The sequence below is a fragment of the Arachis hypogaea genome, chromosome 18 (assembly GCF_003086295.3).
Source record: "Arachis hypogaea cultivar Tifrunner chromosome 18, arahy.Tifrunner.gnm2.J5K5, whole genome shotgun sequence".
Classification (NCBI taxonomy): Eukaryota; Viridiplantae; Streptophyta; class Magnoliopsida; order Fabales; family Fabaceae; genus Arachis; species Arachis hypogaea.
In genome coordinates this window covers 95997493-96007152 of record NC_092053.1, presented here as the reverse complement: position 1 = coordinate 96007152, position 9660 = coordinate 95997493, and positions in this window count along the sequence as shown.

Here is a 9660-nt window from a genome sequence, read left to right as displayed (position 1 = left end):
AAACTTCAAGCAACTATTCAACAACTGGAGCAAGCAGTAATTCAATTAGTTTCTAGACGCGCGAACATTCAAGGACCAACAACAGCCCCATGTGGACAATCTAATGAAGAGCGTAGCATGAAGGAAATAATAGAAACTCCAGTGGACAAGACAGAGCAGGAATTTGTACTCGAACAAGTAGAAGAAGCTGTCATTGTACAAGAAGAAGAGTTGGTTGAAGATCTAGGAGACACTGAACCTCCATGGGAATCCAGAGCTGAGGAGAACTCCGTCAAGGACCTTACGGTTAATGCTAAGGAGGATATTGCACAATCCCCAAGGCAAGTCATTTATGAAGAACTAGACGGAATAACCCAGGACACAAATTCCCTTGATGATGATAGTCACAAGTCTAGCTCTCTTAGTAATGAACTTGCATCCGCAAGTGAATTCTCTGAGATCGAAGAATCTTCCCCAAATGAATACGAAGATGATGCAGAGGTAGATTTCTCTCAACCTCCCATCTATGACTCAAGTGATGAGGAAGACATAGAAGACTTTGACCAGGACTCAGATGCATTTGAAGAACCTTACAAGGAAGTGGAGGAATTCACAGAAGAACACAAGGGAGTAGAACTCACAGAACCATTGGAATCACCTATCCCAAGGCCATTACCGCCTAATACAAGCTTCAAGTGGGTACAATCCTTAACCTTTAACTTTACTTATTCACTTGAATATGGTTTACTTGAAACAGATGGCAAGCTTAGAGCTCTATGCGGCTTTAAGAGTAAGAGGGAAATGGCTCGTGCTCAGAGCTGGTGTACAAGGTTCAATAAGGTTCCACGCTTCAACTTGAAGTGCACGGATTGGTATCAAGCTCAATTGAATGGATCTCGGAAAACGTTTGGTCACTATGGTGAGAATCTACTTTCTAAATCACCCGAATGGAAAAATATAGATCAAGACGGAGGCGAATTTAGATCCAAGGCTTGGGATCCTGGAATCTATTCTGACATTCGTCACCCCAAAAGCCTGAAAATCTGTTTGAAGCTGCTCAGAAGCTTTACATGCCTAGTTTGGGACCCCAGAGGCTATTGGCATTCCAAGCACTGGTGGAGATTTCTGGATGAATTTAAACACAAGCCACCATAACAGGAAGCTCTTCAAATGTCCAACTTAAGGACTTTAACTAAAAGTGCTAGGTGGGAGACAACCCACCGTAGTATGATCCTTCCTTTTGCAATTTTAATTTTATTTAGTTTTGTTTGTTTTTGAATTTTATTTTATTTTATTGAACCTGGAATCATGCACAGCATTTACATCAAGCACTGCATTCTGCATATTGCATTTCGCATTCTGCATATAAAAAAAAAAAGGTGCGCGACGCGACCGCATCACTCATGCGATCGCGTCAAATGGCGAACTACACTTCCCACGCGGCCGTGTGACCTGGAGATCAGCGTCAACATCCAACGTCCAGAAAGTTAGGCTGGAATCGTGCGGCCGTTGTGCGTCTAGCACAAAATGGCCCACGCGATCGCATGCCCCATGCGATCGCGTCACATGCACACAACCAATCCCACGCGACCGCGTGAGCGACGCGATCGCGTCGCATGGATTGCACAATTCCCAATAGAAGACAGAGAGTTGTGCTGAAATGACGCTGGATTCGTGCATTTAGCACAATTTCCAGCGACGCGATCGCATGCCCCATGCGATCACGTCATCCCTTCTTTTACCCCCTCCATGCGATCGCGCGCCCCACGCGATCGCGTCAACCCCATTTTCACCCCAACCACGCGACCGCGTGCCACATGCGGCCGCGTGGATTCAAAAATATAACCCCCCAGTCACGCAAAACCCTACATTCGCGCACCCCCCCCCCCCACTTCCTCTTCTCCCTCTCTTCTTCCCCAACCCTCAACCACCACCACCCAGCCACCACCGCGCCACCACCCAGACGCCGCCGCCACCTACCCCCCTCCCTCCTTCCCCCTTCTTTCTTCCTCTTTCTTCTTTCTCCCTTCTCCTCCGCCACTGCTCCCCTCTGCGCCACCACCCACTGCCACCAACCGTCCCAACCACGCAGCCTCCCACTACCACCCGCGACCCCCAACCCTCTCCCCTACTTCCCCCATTACCCTTCCCAAAGCCCCTACCCCCCCCCCCACTAACAGCAGCAACCGCTGTGCCCACCGCCGCCAGCCGCGGCGTCGGACGTCACTGCCACCACCCCAGCCACCTTTGTACCCCAACCTCCTTCTTTCGCCTTCCAGGTTCCGCAACACGCAATTTCTTTTATCCGTTCGTAGTTTATTCTTATTTTTCCGTTTTTGTTCATATTAGGATAGTTAGATATGCATGTTGTAGTGGATTTTAGGTTGTTAGGTAGCCTAGGATGTGGTTAGTGGATTTAGGTCTGTTTATTTTCACTGTTCTTGTTTCTGTTTTATCAAATTTGCAAATCTGTTGCTGCTGTGATCTTGTTCATATGCTGTACTTTCCTGCATTTGCTGCACTTTACATTGAACTTTCCTGTTTATATTCCGTATATGTAATTGCAAGCTTTAATTTGGATTCATATGAGCTGCTTGTTTGCTGTTTATTTTCCGGGAAAGTTTTATTTTAGCCGGAATGCTACCCAAATTTCTGTGAAATATTTCTGTTCATGTCTTGGTTTTGGCATTTTCAACTGTGCTTTCCTATAATTTCACCAAACCAATTCATGAATGCTTAGGCATGCATTCTTATTTTCTTTGATCTCCTGGTTCATAAACTGCAATTTTGATGTTTGATTCCTATTTTTGCTTTCTTCATCTCTATTTGAATCATCATCAAACTGTTTTACTTGTTTAAATATGAGTTACCTATAGCTTCTACCTGTGATTACTTATTACTTGGTCTATTTTCATTATGCCTCTTACTTTAACCCATTTTTCACTAACTCACTAATTTTGACTCTAACCAACCTAACCTTTTCAAAACTTCTTTTCTTGCTTTTCTTTCACTTTCTTTTAACATTCTAACCCAGGCATGATGTTAATTTTTTCTATTTAACTTGCATTCAATTACATTTTGGATTGTGATTTCTTCTTTTTAGACTTTTCACTGATATACAATCCTAAATGCACATTCTACTTAACTCATATTCAGTATCCTATTGCTCCTTTGCCACTTTGTGTTTTCTTTGACTATTTGCCTATTTGCTTTCCTATTTTTACTATATCCTGGTTTTCTATTTTTTCAGGATGTCAGATTCCCAGAGACGGGGCAAAGGCAAGGCCACTACTGGCAAAAGGAAACGAGGCAAAGCCTCCATGTCTATCATCGACCTCATGCACGACGCCTCCTTGCGGGAGAAAGCCTTTACCCCGCAGGAGAAGGCCGACCAGCTACTTCCCGCCACTGACCCAGTAAAGTTTGCAAACCGATACTGTGAGCTGAAGTATCCGGTGTTTGCAAACTCCAGGAACCTATACCTGGAGCAGACTTTGAAGATCCCAGAAGAACTTTAGCAATACACCTCTGATCAGATCAAACAACGAGGCTGGTTCTTTTTGGAGAGACCGCTGACTGAGGTTAATGCATCTTGGGTTAGAGAATTCTACTGCAACTACTTCAAAACTTCCCTAGATGCAGTAAACCTCAGAGGGAACCAGATATTGGTTACTGAGGAGGCAATAGAAGAGGTTCTGAAACTTCTGCCTAAGACTGATCAGACAGATGGCTATCAGAAAGCTGAGGAGGATATGCGCTTCATGAAGTTTGACTGGGATGCAGTCAAGGCCCGGATTGCCCTTGACCCGTCCATTCCTTGGATCATAGGTCAGAACACCACCACGCCCAAAGGGATCAAGCGGATTTACCTGAACGATGGGCTCGGCTATGGCATCAGATCTTCAGCAACTACATTATGCCGAGTACTCACGAAACTGAGATACCAGCCGCAATGATCACCCTCCTTTGGTGTGTGATGGAGGGCAAGGACCTGTATCTGCCACGCTTTATCCGGCACTACATGGCCAGGGTCCACGTCCGCGGCACTCTCCCCTTTCCCTATCTGGTTACACAGCTGGACCGTCGAGCTGACGTGCCATGGGGGGATGCTGATGAGAGGCCACCTGCTGCAGAGTGCAAGAAGCTTATCCCGCACAGCAGGAACTTCCTGGTCTTGGGCTACAGACCCCTATTCCTGACTACTACTGCTGATGATACGGCTACACCATCTGCCGGTCCCTCTTCCTCCACTGCTGTACCATCTACCCCTGCCACCACCACTGCACCTTCACCTGCCACAGAGCCTGTCTATCATCTGGTGCACCGCTTGTTTCGATGACTTGACCAGATGGAGCGTCGCAACAAGCGACGCTACGAGCACCTGAAGCTGATGATACGATCCGGCCACATCCCCTCCGAGCCTGACACACCTTCTGAGGCATCTCAGGAGGAGGCGGATACGCCCGAGGCAGAGACCCATCCCCAGGGAGAGGCGGAGCAGGTTGACACCCAGCAGGCAGCACCCCAGTAGATCCAGGCTGTAGATCCTGAGATCCCCATTCAGACAGTCCCTCCTCTCCAGCAGCCGGACATTCAGCCAGCCACCACAGAGACACCAGCTACCATCCCTTCTAGTGATGACACCCCTTCACACCCTGCGTGAGTGAGCATTAGGGACGATGCTTCATTTTAAGTGTAGGGAGGTCGCCATCTCTGGCGTATTATTTTGGTGAACCACTACAGACTCTTTTTCTTTTATTTTGGATATTTTTTTTGTATTTTTCCCTTTATTTTTATTTTTATTTTCTGAGTACTTATACATTGCTTTTATGTATTTTTACTCTATTTCTGCATCTTGCACTTTAGTTCATATCTTAGTTATTTAGTTTAGTTTGCAATTCTAACTTATTAGTGGATTATTCAGTATAGTTTACCCTTTTTATCATAAGATAGCTTAGTTTAAATTGAAAATATAAAAAGGAAGTAAGCTAGGAACTTGAACATAACAGATTTAAATCCATAAACCTTGTATATATAGCATTACATCATGTAGTTAAGTTAACAACACTTCATCAAGGAGACACACTAGAACTTTAAAGCCATTCAATATAATTTTTACATTGAGAATAATGAGAATTTTTAACTAAACCTGCATGACATACATAAGTGATAAATGATTTTTGAGCTAGAGAACACATAGCCTGTGAGTTTTGAGCTTAATTGTATGGTTACATTCAAACCATAATTTTTATTCCTGTGTGTTCTGCCCTTCTTTTATATTCTGGTATTCTTTACTTTGTTTTAATCTATATGTCCAATTATAGAATATAGAATATAGAATATAGATACATACCAAAAGAATGATTGAGGCCATCATTTGATTTTAGCTCACTTATCCCAAAATAACCTACCTTTTCACATCACCCTTGTTAGCCCCCTTGAGCCTTTAAATCCCTTTTTTATTATATTAGCCACACTACTAGCCTTAAGTAGGAAAACAAAATAAAATCCCAAGTTGAATCCTTGGTTAGCTTAAGATAGAAAAATATAAATAGTTTAAATACGGGAAACCTATTGGGAACATGGATGATAAAAACAAAAGGTAGAAGAGTTGAAAAGAATAAAATAACTCAAACTAAGAAATTTTTGGGAAGCATGCTCATGAGAAATCAAAGTGATTAAATTACCATGTGCATTAAAAAAAAAAAGTCATTTTTCAGTATTTAATAAAGGGGATACAAAAAGGATTCCCCAAATGCAAATTAAAAGCAATGCACATGGGATAAAAAAAATAAAAATTGAAACATGAGCATGTAACATCCAAAAGTGGGAAAAATATGGAAAAATAGGTAAGGAAGTTTTGTTTTGCTAAGTATGTATGTTAGGTGAGATCTTAGTCTAATTAAGGATTCACTTATTAGCTCACTTAGCCTTATACATATATCCTTACCTTTACCTTGGCCCCATTACAACCTTAATTAAAGACCTCATGATTTTTGGTATGACTGTATTCTATAATTGTTGATTGGTTAGATGAAGAACAAAGTTATAGAAAGGAAGAATAAAAAGAGGAATAGAGTGATTAACCCAATAAACACTAAGTGACTAGAGAGTAAACACAAATCCAGTGAGGGTTCAATAGCTCATTAACATTTATCTCTGTTTGAATTATCTAATTGTCTTGCAAGTTCATAAAATGCTTTTTCTCCCATCTCAACTGTAAAAGTGCTTATTGATTATCTAAGGCTTGGCTATATATATATATATATGACTCCTTGAGAATGTGAATTAATTTAACTACCTGTAAGCTTTATATATGAGTGAATAAATTAGAATTGCATGATGCATCATTCATTTAGGTAGTTTGATGAGCGGATAATTTATACGCTTTTTGGCATTGTTTTTAGTATGTTTTTAGTAGAATCTAGTTACTTTTAGGAATGTTTTCATTAGTTTTTATGTTAAATTCACATTTCTGGAATTTACTATGAGTTTGTGTGTTTTTCTGTGATTTCAGGTATTTTCTGGTTGAAATTGAGGGACTTGAGCAAAAATCAGATTCATAGGTTGAAGAAGGACTGCTGATGCTGTTGGATTCTGACCTCCCTGCACTCAAAGTGTATTTTCTGGAGCTGCAGAACTCAAAACGGCGCGCTTCCAATTGCGTTGGAAAGTAGACATCCAGGGCTTTCCATCAATATATAATAGTTCATACTTTGGCCGAGTTTAGACGACGTAAAAGGGCGTTGAACACCAGTTCTACACTGCTGTCTGGAGTTAAACGCCAGAAATACGTCACAAGCCAGAGTTGAACGCCAGAAATACGTTACAAACTGGCGTTCAACTCCAAGATTGACCTCTACACGTGTAACATTCAAGCTCAGCCCAAGCACACACCAAGTGGGCCCCGGAAGTGGATTTATGCATTAATTACTTACTTCTGTAAACCCTAGTAACTAGTTTATTATAAATAGGACTTTTTACTATTGTATTAGAGATCTTTTGATCATTTTTAGATCTCTAGACCTCCATGGGAGGCTGGCCACTCGGCCATGATTACCCTATATTCACTTATGTATTTTCATACGGTAGAGTTTCTGCACTCCATAGATTAAGGTGTGGAGCTCTGCTGTTCCTCAAAGATTAATGCAAAGTACTACTGTTTTTCTATTCAATTCAACTTATTCCGCTTCTAAGATATTCATTCGCACTTCAACCTGAATGTGATGAACGTGACAATCATCATCATTCCCCCACGAACGCGTGCCTGACAACCACTTCCGTTCCACCTTAGATTGAATGAGTATCTCTTGGATCTCTTAATCAGAATCTTCGTGGTATAAGCTAGATTGATGGCGGCATTCATGAGAGTTCGGAAAGTCTAAACCTTGTTTGTGGTATTCCGAGTAGGACTCTGGGATTGAATGACTGTGACGAACTTCAAACTCGCGAGTGCTGGGCGTAGTGACAGACGCAAAAGGAGGGTGAATCCTATTCCAGTATGATCGAGAACCTCAGATGATTAGCCGTGCTGTGACAGAGCATTTGGACCATTTTCACAAGAGGATGGGATGCAGCCATTGACAAGGGTGATGCCTCCAGACGATTAGCCATGCAGTGACAGCGCATCGGACCATTTTCCAGCGAGGATAAAAAGTAGCCATTGACAACGGTGATGTCCTTACATAAAGCCAGCCATGGAAAGGAGTAAGACTGATTGGATGAAGACAGCAGGAAAGCAAAGGTTCAGAGGAACGAAAGCATCTCTATACACTTATCTGAAATTCTCACCAATGATATACATAAGTGTTTCTATCCTTATTTTCTATCTATTTATTATTTATGTTCGAAAACTCCATAACTATTTTATATTCGCCTGACTGAGATTTACAAGGTGACCATAGCTTGCTTCATACCAACAATCTCCGTGGGATCGACCCTTACTCACGTAAGGTTTATTACTTGGACAACCCAGTGCACTTGCTGGTTAGTTGTATCGAAGTTGTGAATGAAAAACGAATTATTAAGACGTGCGTACAGAGTTTCTGGCGCCGTTGCCTGAGATCACAATTTCGTGCACCAAGTTTTTGGCGCCGTTGCCGGGGATTGTTCGAGTTTGAACAACTGACGGTTCATCTTGTTGCTCAGATTAGGTAATTTTCTTTTTGTTTTCTTTTCAAAAATTTTTCAAAAATCTTTCAAAAATTTCTCATCTGTTTTCGAAAAAAATAATAAAATAAAAAAAATTCTTTTTAAAAATATTTAATTTATGTTCTTCAAAATTTTTAAGAATGAATTCTAGTGTTTCATGAAGCATGTGAAGCCTGGCTGGCTGTAAAGCCATGTCTAAATTCTTTTGGACTGAGGCTTCCAACCATCAGCATGGAAGCAAGTTAATTGGAATGTCAACCGTGTCATGTCTGAGTTACATACTAAAGCTTGGCTGGCTATTAACCCATGCCTAACCCTCAGATTGGAGCTTTAGAATAAGAATGCAAGATTCCTGGAATTCATATTAAAAATTTTGGAATCCTTATTTTTATTTTTCAAATAATTTTCGAAAAAAATCCAAAAAAATCATAAAATCATAAAAATCAAAAATATTTTGTGTTTATTGTTTGAGTCTTGGGCCAAATTTTTTAGTTTGGTGTCAATTGCATACTCATCTTGCATTTTTTCGAAAATTGCATTCATGCATTCATAATGTTCTTCATGATCTTCAAGTTGTTCTTGGTAAATCTTCGTGTTTGATCTTGATGTTTTCTTGTTTTGTGTCTTTTCTTGTTTCTCATGTGCATTTTTGCATCCATAGAGTCTAAGCATCAAAGATTTCTAAGTTTGGTGTCTTGCATGTTTTCTTTGCATCAAAAATTTTTCAAAAATATGTTCTTGATGTTCATCATGATCTTCAAAGTGTTCTTGGTGTTCATCTTGACATTCATAGCATTCTTGCATGCATTCATTGTTTTGATCTAAAAATTTTCATGCATTGCATCATTTTCATGTTTTTCTCTCTCATCATAAAAATTCAAAAATCAAAAAAATATCTTTCCCTTTTTCACTCATAAATTTCGAAAATTTGAGTTGACTTTTTCAAAACTTTTTAAAACTTAGTTGTTTCTTATGAGTCAAATCAAATTTTCAATTTAAAAATCTTATCTTTTTCAAAATCTTTTTCAAAAATCATATTTTTTTCACTTTTCTTATTTATTATCAAAAATTTTTAAAATATTTTTCAAAAATCTTTTTCTTATCTTTATCTCCTAATTTTCAAAAATAACATCATCAATTAATGTTTTGATTCAAAAATTTCAAGTTTGTTACTTGTTTGCTAAGAAAGATTCAAACTTTAAGTTCTAGAATCATATTTTGTGATTTCTTGTGAATCAAGTCATTAATTGTGATTTTAAAAATCAAATCTTTTTCAAAACTAATTTCAATCATGTCTTTTCAAAAATATCTTTTTATCTTATCTTTTTCAAAATCATATCTTTTTCAAAAAGTTGATTTTAAAATATCTTTTCTAACTTCTTATCTTCTCAAAAAGTTGACTCAAAGGATGGAAAGGAAACATACAAAAATAGAAAGAAAGCGCAAAATGGAGTCCTTGAAGAAACTGATGTCCACGCGATCGCATGGACGACGCGATCGCGTGCCAAGCGCGAATCAGCAGCGACGCGG